Here is a 15,795-nt window from a genome sequence, read left to right as displayed (position 1 = left end):
CAGGCAAAGGACTTAATTCGCCAATTCTCTTCCTTCAGTATTATTCACATTAAAAGGATTGAGAACAAGTCTGCGGATGCTCTTAGCAAGCTCGCTTTGACAAATTTTGAGCACTTTGCTAAAGATATTCGTGTCGAACTCCTGGACCACCCGTCTGTTCCACAAAGTCAAGTTCTGGTAATTCAAATGGGCGTCGAATCATGGATGACACCGATCAAGGCTTACTTATCATCCGGAGCCCTCCCAGCAGAAAAAGCTGAGGCCCGGAATATTAAGCACAAGGCTTTGAATTACCAATTGAATAATGGTGTGTTGTACCGGAGATCGTTTCTAGGACCACTGTTGCGTTGTGTAGATGCTGAAGATGCGAATTACCTAATACGAGAAATTCATGATGGCATTTGTGGCTTACACGCGGGTCCTAGAATGACTGTTGCAAAGATCATGAACGCGGGGTATTACTGGCCCGGCATGCATTTGGACGTTGTGCAAGAAATCAGAAAGTGTGATTCTTGCCAACGCCACGCTCCCAATGCCCTGCGTCCAAAAAACTAATTGATCTCGGTAACATCCGCTTTGCCGTTTCAAAAGTGGGCTATTGACATTATGGGGCCATTCCAGAAGCCCCTGGACGAGTCAAATTCTTGATAGTGGCCATTGATTACTTCACCAAATGGGTGGAAGCCAAACCGTCGCATCGATAACAGTGTCAAGCATTAAGAAGTTCCTTTGGGAAATCATCATTTGCCAGTTTGGTCTTCCGCAGGAAGTGGTAAGTGACAATGGAACCCAATTTGCCGATAGCGGACTACAGGAATGGTTGAAAGAACTTCAAGTCATTCAAAATTTTACGTCTGTAGCTCATCCGCAAGCAAACGGTCAGGTCGAAAGAACCAACCGAACTATCAAGAAAGGGATTAAGGCAAGGTTAGGAACTAAGCTGATGGGCTGGGTGGATGAATTGCCCCATGTACTTTAGGCCTTTCGCACCCAAAGGAATTCTAGCAATTCCGAGACGCTGTTTAGTTTAACCTATGGCACTGAGGCCATGATCCCAGCCGAAATCGGGATTCCATCCACAAGAGTTCTCTTGATTGATGATAATGATCACGAACTCCGGATGAATCTTGACCTACTTGAGGAAAGAAGAGAACTATCATCGATCCGCGAGCACAATTATAAGCGATAGCTTCAGAAGTATTATAATCGCGGGTCCAGAAATGTGAGTTCGATGCGGGAGACTTTGTCTTCCGCAATAACGAGGCTTCCGGTCAGGAGCCTCCGGCCAAGCTGGCCCCAACTTGGGAAGGACCTTATAAGATAAAACAAGTTTTATCTAAGGGTGCTTACAAGTTAGAGAATATAGATGGGACTGAGGTCCCTCGAACTTGGAATGTGGCACAGTTAAAAAGGTGCTACATGTAACAGTTTCGTTTGTTTTATACTTTGGCCTAAGCGTCCAAATAGACTAGCTGATGTTATGTAATTTCAATTTTTGTATTATGGCTTATGCCCGATTTATGGAAACTTTATGTTAGCCTCATGTTATGTTGTTAATTTGTAATCTTTTATTGACAAAAACGAAGGTCCGGCAACACACTTATATTACTATGCATAATACAAAGTGTACCAGAGGAAACAAACTTCTTATTTATTGATCAAAAGATATTACAAAAATAGAAGAATACAAGATCATCTACATTTAGGGGGCGGCATCTTCGCCTTCCGCATTATTATCATCCGCCTTATCTTGATCTTCTTCATCATCTTCAGCAAGTCCAAGGAGGTCCTTCAGTCATTCTATGCTGTCCTCCTCACTCGCAAGCTCGGATATCTGCTCCGCGAGAGAAAACTTTAAAGAATCAAAAGTTTCCGTCTTCTGGATAAGTATGGCAGCAGTATCTTGGCCGTGCAAGATGTATTCTTCCGGAAGTCTGCCCTCTAAGGCAAATTTATAACCTTCCTCGAAGCCCATTTGACGGCCAGCTTGTTTGGATGCCTTCAGAAGAATAGCGACACAATTCCCAAGCTTGTCACTATCCCGGACATTGGCGATAGCCTGTTAAAATAATTAAATATGAGCAACTATGAGGAACGAGACTACTTACAAAAAATAAAACAAATACCTTGGGAATTCCTTCTGCCAGCAACCATTTCTTGTCCGCCTAAGCGCGGACAAGTTCCATTTTATGGCCGGCACATTCTAAGGCCTGTTCCCGGGTTTTGGTGGCAAGGTCAGATAAGCGCTTGTCCTTGGCTGCTTAGTCAGCTTGGAGAGTTTTTATCAGCACAACTTGTTCGTCCAGTTGCTTCTGGAGAATAATCTTGGCTTCCTCAGCAGCAAGGCGGTTAGCTTTCTCAGCTTCAAAAGCTTGGTAGTTCTCCTTAGCCTCAGTCAGAGCTCCAAGAACTTCTTTCTTGGCTTCAAGCAATTTAAGCTCCAGGTCATCCCACTCTTCGTTCATCGCCAGCCAATCTCGGCTTATCTCCTGACTAGTAGAGATAGTATTCGCCGGATGATAAGAGTTTGAGTTCAGCAACTCCTGGAGAATACGGCGACGTTGCCGCTCCCTTTATGCGGGAGGAAGACTTTCCCGCAGGTACTCTAAACACACATCCACGTCGTTTAGCGTTGAGTTTCGGCGTAAAGACCAGTGCGGATTGTGTGAGGCAGTGTCTTCCTCCGCAGGGGGTGGAGAAGTCTAGCCCCCATAGTTAAAAGCACTGACGCCGCCCTGATCTATGAAATAATGAACGTTGAAGGACACAGACATGCGGAGAACATCAGGCCCGCCAATTTCCTGCTCCTTAAGAGGAGAAACATCCGTCAATGTGATCGGATCTTGAGCAGTATTGGGTGGTGGAGACAGCAAAGGAGGCGGAGCTGTTGAACTCTTTAAACCGAAAATATCTTCAGAAAAGTCTTTCAAGCCCACTGATAAATGATAATACATCAGACATGTCACTGATTAAAAGACGATAGATAAAAAAGTGTTTAAATCACCTAAAGAGATGTCCTCAGAATCACGTTGGTGAAGGTGTGACTCCAAGTTGGTAACCTTCGTCTTCTTCTTCTTCTTGGACGGAGCAACCTTGGTGGGTTGAGCTTTACGTTTGCCCGCTGCCTTCGAAGCACCCGCACCAACAACTTGAGACTCCTCCTCAACATTGGCATCACCAACCGTCTGGTGATCACCCTCGTCATCGTCATCCGTTGACGGATTGGCGGTGGCCTTTGAATCTTGTTTACGAGTTAGACCTAAAGTTGCACGCGACATATTAGTGGCATCAACTGTTAACCCTCCTTCACAGAGTGATGACTCCACGCTGGACGAAAGAAGTACTATCACTCCGCTAGAAGTAGCAGCAGTAATAGGTCGGGGTTGTGCAATGCCCTCACCTTTGGCATACATCGCCTCGGACACCACGGGTTCCGGGCTAAGTGTGGTATAAAAAAGGAAGTTATTACGTGTTCGCTCCAGAATGGGCGCGTCCTTTTGGTCAATCGGACGGCGTACCATTAACCCCCCCCCCCCTCTCGAGATCCAAGAGGGTACTGAAGATCGAACCTTCACATACATAAGAAAGAATAAAAGTTAAGGATGAAGGAGGAATCGAGAACGAAGCAAGTATTGTACTTACGTTTGTCCGAGGTCTCGTAATAGGGTTCCAACATAGGGAACGGCCATAATCGACTCATCTTTGCACATACCATTGCCCCCTCGTGAATAGGACGCATACGCGTCGGTGTCTTGGTTAGAGTATTAAACCATTGATGACCTTCATATTCAATGGCGGGGACTTTCGGTGGTGCGTCTTCTGGTTTACGACGAGCCATCGTGAATTGAATAACGTCCTCCCGGATCCAGAAGAACTTTGACTTCCACCCGTGTATGATGCGGATCCATTCAAAGCCAATGGGTCCCTTTCCGATGGTAGCAAAGCCGTACCAACCATCACGGAAAGTCATCTTGTAAAAAACGGCAAACATGCCAACAGACGGTTCATAGTTGTGAGATTGACAACAGAATTCGAATTGTCGAATTCTTAACATCCCAAAAGGATGAATTTGGGATATATGGATCCCATATGTTGTCAATACAGATTGGACAAACTTTGTCACTGGTAGACGAAAGTTTCCCGTCGTAAAATGGTCTAAATAGACAGCCATTTTCTTCGCCGGTGGCGCAATGGCAATCGCACCATTGGTCGGACGTTCAGCCTCCCATGCCGGTGCTAAACCGTACACGTTTTTTACATCATCAAAGTATTTTTCCTTGATGTTACATTCAACCTCATGGATTGCAGGAGGAGTTTTCTTGTCGCCTGCCATCTAAACGCAAGTAAATCAAAAAAATTGAAGAACAGAATATGGAAGTCTCTAGTCTCTTATTATTGAAAGGGAAAGTTAGAAAGCGATAAGAATGGATTGGAGGTCACAAGAGACTTATTTATACTCATCGCAATAAATGCGACCGTCTGACTAACTTTAGAAAGAGAAAATGCGGACCGTCGGATAATTGACACGTCAGGCGGGAGGATCGAAAACATGGGAACAGGCTGTCAAAAGGTGTCGTACACATCTTGTCAGTTGCCCCTTGGGTTTCCTCTCTCCGCCATGTCATCGAGCTCGCATAGTTTCAAAATTTAAAAATATCTTGCAAAGATATTATCTTACAAAACAAATATAATAATAACAAGCCAAAAAAGTTATTTCCATTAATACTCAAAGGATAGTTACAAAATGTGGAAAACAATTTCAAGCCCTAGACTCTAAACCTATTCTATGGGTTTGGGGCTGACATATCTACCGGAGCATTTGGAGAAGTGTCCTCAGATGAGGGATCTTCAGACTCGTCATCCAGATAGATCCGCAGTTGCTTCACGCCATCATCAGCAGAGGCAAACCCCGGAAGCATATTTTGTAGCGGAAAGATCAGACTATCATTCTCCTTAACCCGTATATCATATTCTTGTTTTGCATCAAAGCCATGAAGCGGGTGATTCTCAAAGCCTTTCAAGCGGCCAACTTAAAGCCTTTCAAGCGGATTGAACATGCGCCACCCCTTCATTAAAGCCTTTCAAGCGGCCAACTTCAGAGGAAGCAGTCATCAAGTTTACAAAGCAATCAGTGAGTTCCGTGCTTCCCTTGATATGCCGGATGACCTGACAAAGGATAAAAGAAATGTGTTAGCATCATAAATATGAAGTATACAATAAGCAACAAATGAGGAAAACTTGCAGAGTCAACTCCTAGGTTGAGGAACCATTGCCGATCCCGCTCAGCATGCTCTGCCCTGTTCCGAAGCTCTTGTAATTCGTTGGAGGCGCGAGTCTCTGCTTCTGAGCGAGATTGCAGCAATGAGTCATAATCAGACTGCATCTCAGTAGCATTCTTATCATTAAGTGTAGATTGCTCATTCTGCAACTTTAGTTCCCCCTCAAGCTCCTGAATTCGGTTGCTCTGGAGGGCCACTTGATTTTCCAGGGCTGAATGTGCTTCTTGGGCCCGAGCCAAGTCATCTTTTTTCTTTTGGGTCTTAGCCCGGGCAGCTTCACGAACGGCGTTTTGCCGTTCACATGCTTCTTTCCAATTACGGGCGGCAGCAGCATTCCGATCATGTTCACCCCTAAGGGCGATCTCCGCATCGGTTTGTTTCCACTTAGCGGTGCTGGCTGCCACGCGATGATCCTCAGCTTCTTTCTTCGCAGCCTCGACGGCTCAAGAAGCTTCACCCAGTTTCCCGCCCATGGTACGCCATTCATGTAAGATTTCCTGGCTACAGGCTAAACCGTTAGCCAAGGAAAAAAGATAAGTCAGTGTGAAGATCATGGCGTGAACGGTCACGCTGGTGCGCCATTTCTGCGGGCGGCACGCAGTGTTAAACGAAACTCATGCAGGTCTCGGGGTCAGAGAACCGAGACCCATTGATAATATCCCAAGGAGGGACAAACAGATCATAGTCCCCTCCTAAGTTCGCCTCCACGTAATAGTGAGAAACTAAAGTTTCAAGGCGAACGGGGATCGAAGAGGATTGTTGTGGGGCACCCTGCGTCGAACCTCCTCCAACTTCATGGACAGATGGTCCAAATTGAAAGTTTCCCCCTACACCCACGGTTAAGGGTGAGGAGGTAGAAAAAAATTGACGAGGAGATCGGGACGGGGATTCTTGGGTCCTTAAACCAACCTCATTCACAGCTGGGTTATTGCCCTCATAACCGGTGCCCCCACCCCCCTCAGCCTGAAAATGATAGTCCAAAGACTCATTTGTTTCCGGTCGAGGATTAGACCCCTCCGAATTCGTCTCAGTAGGAGGGGTAGGAGGCTTGTCTTCCGCCTCCTTCTTCGGAGGAGGATATGGTTGTTTCTCGACCACAGGAGTCGGTGTGGGTAGTCTTTCAGATATGTCATCCCCGGCAATCGATAGATCTGCACAAGAGAATCGCGTTCAAATCATGTCTTAAAGCAATAAGAATTAGAAAATAAAACATGTACCAGTTACAGTCTTCAATCGATCCGCAAGACTAGACTGCGGCTTCTTAGGACGACGCGTCCGCTGCTTCTTAGCCATAGGCTCATCTCGGGTACTCGCAGTACCCGCGCCCGCATCACTAGCCTGGGACGATCCAAAGGATCGTTTCTGTGCCAACTCTGGCAACAGGTGTGAGACAAGTGAAATTTCAAAGGCATCATCAGAGCTTTCTTCTTCTTGGGTCGAGGAATCTTCACTCGACGACAGAATGACTGTAACACCCCGCCCGAAAGGGCTGACGTGTCACAATAACATGGTTCCTGAACAAAAGACATAATTTTATATATTTACTTGTCAACGGTATAACACATTGGACAAAGGAAACTTAAGAATAATTTACACACTAGCTCGCTTAAAAAATATTTTATTAAGATCCTGATGTTTTATTCCTCGCTCTTAATCCCGCCCAAAGTAACCTGTGGACCTGTATACAAAAAAAATAAAAATAACGGAATGAACTGAATGCTCAGTACGGAATAATAGGCTCAAAACAATTAATGATATAATGAAACGTAATTTAGATTTAACTTACAATTAATACGATGCATAGTAAATTAAAATGTATTATACGGATGTACCCATGAGCGAACGTAAAACGTGACAATATGCGGGTAGCTACTCTTGGATATTTATCACACGAGTGATGTGCGAAAAGCTGTCTATGAAAATTACGACTCACAACTAAGCTTTAAATTGAAACGGAGTATCCCAACTTAAGTTCACACAACCGGCAAGTGTACCGATCGTATGTAGTAAAGACTAAGGAAGTCCGAGTATCGAACACAAAGACACGTGAGGTGGCTCAGATTACTAACCCTACTCAAGTCCTGTCTAAATAATATTTTTTTTTACATTATATATCTAAACTAACTTAACTAACTTAACTAACGGTGAAACTTAACGAAACTAATTGGAAACTTAACGGGATTAAACGATAAGAAGAAAATGAATAACCTAGGTAAGATGACTTAACGGGTATAGGATGGCTCATGTGCTAACAAGTTTTTGAAACCGGCGTCTAAAGATGAACTAAGACAGATGTAATCAAGGCAACTGGGTCCCTACGGTCAGTTTTACCAGAAAACCCTAACAACGTCTACTTAGCTTTTAATTCACGGTTGTTTATGTACGTACCCTAATGATTTATTACATGGTCCGTATCAAAATCACAATCCTCACAAAGGCTCGAGCTAATTACAAACCTAGGAAGAGAGAGGTAATTCAATACTAAGGATAAAATAACTCAACTTACAAACTAACCTAGTCGATAGCCAGAAAACTGCACGTGGTCTCGCAACGGGTAACTAAATCAACTAAAGCAGAGAGATAAGCTAACCCCTAAGGTTTTGGTCCAACTCAAAGAGAATGATCCTACTAACCTAAATGATTCAAGAAACATAAACCCTAATGGCACGCGTCTACCACAATCAATCAACACACTCAGTATTAACCGAATTAGCAATTAACGACTACACAAAACAAATTCATGCAATAATCAACTACTCGGGGCTCATGCAACCTAAAATACATCTAATGGCAGCAAGGTTCATGGAATAATATCACAAATCGAGAACTTTACAATAACTAAACAATCAAACACGAAATCAGCACCCGAAAAGTGATAAATCAACCGTTAAACATCAAACCTAGGTGATTCTAACCAATCTAGCCAATCATAATCAATGAACGGTATCAAATATATATATAAAAGTGATGAACATGTTCATATAAATCTGATTACAAAAGGTTTGAATGATTAAAACTCAAAAACGAACTTAAAATCGTTAAAACAGTCAAAACCGACAACCAAAGGATAAAAGATAGAACCGTAAGCTTGTCCTCCTTGGTTTCTCCCTTATAGCTGGTGTAAGATGGCTGGAAACTTCAATAATAATCGTTCATAGGGTTTAGGGTTTATATATATATATATATATATATATATATATATATATATGTATGTATATATATAATATACTTAAACACCTCCTTCCTAATATAAAATAAGTTAAAACAAGCCCACTAGGCCCACTAGAAATCAAAAGAGACGTGGTAGCTGAATCCTGAACATTCTTGGCAGCCTTGGGGACATGTGGGACGCCACGTAGGATGGTCATGGATGCCTGACCTGGTCGCGTAGCACGGCCAGGTCCTGGGTGCTCGTTTCTTCGTTTTCTGACTCGTCTATCTTCAAACGCGCATACCGGCTTCATCCGAATCCCGTTTGAGCCGATTCTTTCTTCATTAAACTTGTTTTTTCTCTCTCTTCAACATGGGACCTATCAAATACACAAAAATTTAATTTCATGCAAGAACAAGTTATATTCGTTAACGGGGTACGCACAAAACAACACAAAAGCGGGATAAAACGCTATGTGTTTTGAAACACATCAAATATCCCCACACTTGAACCTTTTTCATCCCTGAAAAAGAAATCTACACAGGATCATAACCAAGTGAAAAACAACAAACTCCCAAATTATTTAACATTACTAAAGCACAAGAAACAGCTCGACATATTGACTGTGATTGCCGGTATTGTTGTCCACTTAAACCCAGCCACTAACCAATCAAGCCCCCTATTGCATTAAGCATTTTAAGTCCATAAATAAAGGCTACACCTACCCCATCTCAGACAATGAGAGCTATAAGAACTAGAGTTGAAGCAAACTGGTTCGACAAATCACCATAAGCCAAGGACTCGTTGATGGTACTAATTAGATGCACTCGATGAAATTTGATGGATGAATGATCCTGTGGAATTCGTACGAGCTATTCCTAAATATTATTGGACTTTGTCATATAAATTCCTAATTTGATATTTATTGACTAAAAACCTTCGAGACCCAATAGTGTATCCTCAGAGTCACTATCCCCTTGGTAACACGTAAACTCTAACTCCCGTCTAGTATGTGCATCTTTGGCCTCTTTTACTAACTTTTAGAATGCTTCTTTGACATTTTACAATACATAACTTTCTCATCCTTTTGCTTTTCGGACTAACTTTTGGAATACTTATAACTTTCATAACATACTTTTTTTTCGTGTTTTTTTCTCTTTTTTTTCTTTTTTTATTTTTTTGTTTTTTTATATCACCCTAAATTATATAACTATTTCTAAGCTCGTAAAAAGATGAACATGTGGTGGTGTGCTGGTTTGAGTGCATATAAGTCTTACCATCTCAAAGTTTTTAAATTATGGTAATCCTCCCTAAGCATCGAAATTCGGTTTCACCGTTTTTCAAATTATTATATAAAAAATCTGCTAAAAATGACTATCAAAACTAGTTGGGCCTACCGACACATCCCAAATCAGATATGCAAACCATCTCTTCTTTTATTATTATATTATATTTTTCAAAAGTTCCGAGAGTTCATTAACACAACGGTAATAATATCATTTCCTGCTTAACGTGGAAGAAAAACAATTTTCAATGGACATTTTTCTTTAAAACCTTTTTTTTTTAAATATTAACTCTCAAGATTTTCAATATTCTTTTATTTTTCTTAAAAATGAAAAAGCCAGTTCCCCATCCCCACACTTAAATTTCACATTGTCCTCAATGTGAGACTAGGAAAAGACAAAACTAAACATAAAGAAAAATAAAGTGGAACAGACTCCCCTGGTATATGTGATCATGAAAGTGTGCGGTGAATCATGTTCCTCGCCCTCCTATTCGAACGCAAGCTTAAAACTCCAGTGCTCTCTATCAAGATATCACTCACGAACGAAAGCAGCAATCCTTAAGCAAATTGCATCCCCACACTTGTTTAAAACTCTAGCTCATCAATCGTCATCAACCAACCAAGGAATAACCTGCAAGTAAGAAAAGAAACACCCGGCAAAACTCGGAAATAAAAATAAAAATGAAAATAAAATAATAAGGAAAGATATTACCGGGTTGCCTCCCGAGAAGCGCTAAGTTTATTGAATAGTCTTCAGCCGGACTCGCTCCCGAAACCTCAATCAGGAGGCTTCTCCTTTATCCGCTTCCCATCAATAATCCTCAACACTCTCCTCTTACAACTGGCTGGGAAGAAACCAACTGCACCGCTCTCATGGCCCAAACATACAACGTGAACTTGGCCCACCAACTCGTAGACTCCCCCAAAAATGATTCCTTGAAGTGAAACGGGAATGACGAACTCTTATGCAGACCATGATCTCTAAGCCTAGATATCCTCTTTATTCTTTTAACCAACTTTTTAAACCTCGACACGTCCCGAATGGATATTGAGTACGGTTCATGTTTTGGTTTTTCACAATCCAAGTGCAATGGTGGGAAGACTGTATCACCAACCACCTCATGGCTCTCCTCACAAGGATCCTTCTTGACCCCCACACGTGGCTCTTTATACAATAGATCCTCAAGCAACTTTAAATTGCCCAGTGGGTCAAACTCTCCTTCATCCATCACTGTAAAATCCACCAACTCATCATCAAACTCACCCCTAAACTCGTCTTCCCACGAGGGAGCATACTCCTCTAACTGCTTTTCCATCCCCACATCTTCAAATTCAATAATCGGCTCACTAAGTTGTGATTGACTCATTAAACCAAGCCGAATTCCATCTAAAGCTTGTTGGGTTGGAAATGGGGCATTTGGATTTGTATCATGGATGATGCGCAACCAATCAAACATTACCTCATCCGGATCTGGTATTTGCTCAATGAATTCACCAGATGAGTTTTCATAACCCAGAAGATTCCCCCTTAAATCAAACATCAAACGTAACCGGGGTTTCACTCGATTTTTCTCTTTGCAATCCAGATGCCTCTTTATCTCCTTCTGCCAGATGGTGTAACGTTTTTGTTCTTTAACTCCATTCCCGTAAGTCTCCATAACTACACACTTGAACAGAAACGGATCACGGTCACCAGATAGTAGTAGACGAAAACTAATTAAAACTAAAATAAAACTATTTAAAAGAAAATTAAAATAAACTATATTAATCTAAATATATCTACAAAAATATATAAAGCAAGTCCTCAACTAGGGTCATTCTCCAATCGCCTCAAACCGTGTCCCCGGCAGCGGCGCCAAAAAATTGATGTGCGAAAAGCTGTCTATGAAAACTACGACTCACAACTAAGCTTTAAATTGAAACGGAGTATCCTAACTTAAGTTCACACAACCGGCAAGTGTACTGATCGTTTGTAGTAAAGACTAAGGAAGTCCGAGTATCGAACACAAAGACACGTGAGGTGGCTCAGATTACTAACCCTACTCAAGTCCTGCCTAAATAATATATTTGTTTAACTTATATATCTAAACTAACTTAACTAACTTAACTTAACTAACGGTGAAACTTAACAAAACTAATTGGAAACTTAACGGGATTAAACGATAAGAAGAAAACGAATCACCTAGGTAAGATGACTTAACGGGTATAGGATGGCTCAGTTGCTAACAAGTGTTTGAAACCGGCGTCTAAAGATGAACTAAGACAGATGTAATCAATGCAACTGGGTCCCTACGGTCAGTTTTAGCAGAAAACCCTAACAACGTCTACTTAGCTTTTAATTCACGGTTGTTTATTTACGTACCCTAATGATTTATTACAAGGTCTGTATCAAAATCACAATCCTCACTAATGCTTGAGTTAATTACAAACCTAGGAAGAGAGGGGTAATTCAATATTAAGGATAAAATAACTCAACTTACAAACTAACCTAGTCGATAGCTAGAAAACCGCACGTGGTCTCGCAATGGGTAACTAAATCAACTAAAGCAGAGAGATAATCTAACCCCTAAGTTTTTGGTCCAACTCAAAGAGGATGATCCTACTGACCTAAATGATTCAAGAAACATAAACCCTAATAGCACGCGTCTACCACAATCAATCAACACACTCAGTATTAACCGAACTAGCAATTAACGACTACACGAAACAAATTCATGCAATAATCAACTACTCGGGGCTCATGCAACCTAAAATACATCTAATGGCAGCAAGGTTCATGGAATAATATCACAAATTGTGAACTTCACCATAACTAAACAATCAAACACGAAATCAGCACCCGAAAAGTTATAAATCAATCGTTAAACATCAAACCTAGGTGATTCTAACCAATCTAGCCAATCATAATCAATGAACGGTAGCAAATATATATAAAAGTGATGAACATGTTCATATAAATCTGATTACAAAATGTTTGAATGATTAAAACTCAAAAACGCACTTAAAATCGTTAAAACAGTCAAAACCGACAACCGAAGGATAAAAGATAGAACCGTAAGCTTGTCCTCCTTGGTTTCTCCCTTATAGCAGGTGTAAGAAACTTCAATAATAATCGTTCATAGGGTTTAGGATTTATATATATATATATATATATATATATATATATATATATATATATATATACACACACTTAAACACCTCCTTCCTAATATAAAATAAGTTAAAACAAGCTCACTAGGCCTACTAGAAGACAAAAGAGACGTGGTAGCTGATTCCTGAACATTCTTGGCAGCCTTGGAGACATGTGGGATGCCATGTAGAATGGTCATGGATGCCTGAACGGGTCGCGTAGCACGGCCAGGTCCTGGGTGCTTGTTTCTTCGTTTTCTGACTCGTTTATCTTCAAACGCGCATACCGGCTTCATCCGAATCCCGTTTGAGCCGATTCTTTCTTCATTAAACTCGTTTTTTCTCTCTATTCAACATGGGACCTATCAAATACACAAAAATTTAATTTCATGCAAAAACAAGTTATATTCGTTAACGGTTTACGCACAAAACAACACAAAAGCGGGATAAAACGCTATGTGTTTTGCAACACATCAACGAGATGGCGAGTTGGCATACCCGCTATCCATCTCCATAATATTAATCCTAGGATCGATCCATACGCCTCCTAATAGCTATATGTACCACACTTGTACTTAAGAGACGCTGTGAACTGATCTCACCGTCACGGTTGGTGCACATGTTGTCGATGCCGCAACAACATGCTCGTGGGACACTCCACGAGAAGCGGCACTCAGAGTATCGGAATACAAATCTTATTCACATAACTCATAGCAAATATATTATCGTAACATATATCAAAACATGTGATAATACGTATAACTAAACATAATACTATCGCATAACATGAAAGCTAAATCCAATGTTATAATAAGAATTGGAATCCAACGAACAGTCAAGTGAATTATAATCCAAAGATGTGGAAAATATATATGAACTCAATAGGTTTATATCAATTGAACATAAAGTAACAATGAGTGAGGGTAAGGATCCGTACCTTTTAACATTCCAAAGTGACGCTAACTTGTTTACGAGCACTCTAATTATCTACGTACGAGTTATTTATCTAATTAGAATTATATCTAGAATACTATTATTGGTTCATTTCAAATAATATCTCATTAGGTATATGAAACATACTAAATATATTTTTGTGATCATTTTTAATAAAATTATCTATTTAATAATACTTACCTTGGTTATATAGTATTTTGTGTCACTAATCATATTTATTATAAAAACGTTTTAGTTGTTTATACATCGTTATTTGTTTTTCTTTAATTTAGTTAGTTTATAATGTCCCTTCCTACATGTATGTTTATCTTTGTTGTTTTAACCTTTTACATTTTCGTTTTATATGACATCATGTTTGTTGCTATATAATAAAATTATGAAGAATAGTTTCATAAGTAACATTAATGTACTTATATTATTATATATAGAAGTTCATGAAACAAACTTGTGTATTATAGTTAGTAAACTTACAAAACTTACGGATGGAATATTAAGTTAATATTGAGTAAAAGTAATAAAAGAAAATTTCTAGGATATAGTCATGAATTTATAAGACGTAGTTACTAAGCATTAGTTTGTACAAAGACTGTGAGCGGATCATTTAATAATTATAATAAAATATGAATTAGTTTATCTTCTTCATGCAAACTATATATGAAAACAGAGGTTCGAACCATAGACCCTTTGTTTAAGGGTTTTGTTATTAACAGTTTTTAACTAACTAGGCTTCCACTTGTTATTAAAATAATAACAAAAATATAATTTGTAATATTTCTTCTTCCTAATTACGTCGCCGGAAAACGGGCAGGTGATCGGAAACTGTTACGAGGGACTTTTGAACTTTAACGACCTGACCGAATCAAGGTAAAGAAAGATAGCGTGGTTATCTTGTTGATGTTTTAGTTTGTTTTTGGTTTGCCGATGATCGCGAAGTATCGTCGGAAAACTTTAATAGAAATATATTTGGAGTTAGTCTATATGTATGTGTACATATGTATCACACATGTAATTAAACGTAAATATGTGGTTTACCTTATGTTAGAGATGAGTGAAGGACGTTGGTTGCATCATGATGTCCGGGTGCGATGGTTCATAGGAGGCAGGGGTTTTGACTATGGAGTGGAGATGGTAACAAGGTAACTATTATGGTTTGGTTTGCTAGAAATGTGAGCCATCGTCGGAATTTGGTTCATGTCGGTGTTATAAGTATGTGAATGCTTAAGGCTTTTGAAATATGAATTTATAATACTTTTGCTTTGCAACGAAGACAGTAGAGAGATGTATGGATGGCCACGTTCACATAAAAATTTTAGATCAATGTTGACTTCACTAACAAGCCTATCTTCACTTAACTTATTTTATTACCAAAATTAAATTACAATCTTATCTATTCTGTATATTTCATATTTTCTTTTACTACTTATGTATTAACTCTCTTTATATGGCATATAATTTTACATACTTAGAAGTTTTCTACTATTATTTTTATTATTATTTCAATAATATTATTATTAAACTTCAATTTTGTAATCTTTTAAATTCATTAAACTGGATATCAAAATATTGGTCATTATAATGACGATTACCCCGTCAGAAGTAAGCACATTAAGAGTAGGAGGATTTAGAACATACGCACATGTTTGAAAGGTGGCATCTGAGACAACAGACTCGGCACGCACCTTGATCGGAAAAAGGAAGTATTTTTTGGTCTTATCAAGGATAGGCGTATCCTTCGCATTACGGATACTCTTCATCACATGACCTCTGTCATCAAACAGAGCATTCAACATAGGGCCTGGACCTGGAAAGAGAAACACCAAAGTTAGTCGTATAATTCTCTTATAATAATAAAAGGAAGACAACTTACGCTCATCCAAGCCAATAAACACGGGCTCCAAGTACGGAGACGGCCATATGAGGCTCATACCAGCCCATACGAGGGCTTCCTGGGGTAATGCCCGCATCGGAGTTGGATTGGAAACCAAAATGAGAAACCA

The sequence above is a fragment of the Bidens hawaiensis genome, unplaced genomic scaffold, assembly GCF_021521415.1.
Source record: "Bidens hawaiensis isolate Kalapana, Puna unplaced genomic scaffold, B.hawaiensis_p1.1 tig00037696_1, whole genome shotgun sequence".
NCBI classification, from domain to species: domain Eukaryota; kingdom Viridiplantae; phylum Streptophyta; class Magnoliopsida; order Asterales; family Asteraceae; genus Bidens; species Bidens hawaiensis.
This window is presented reverse-complemented; position numbering follows the sequence as displayed.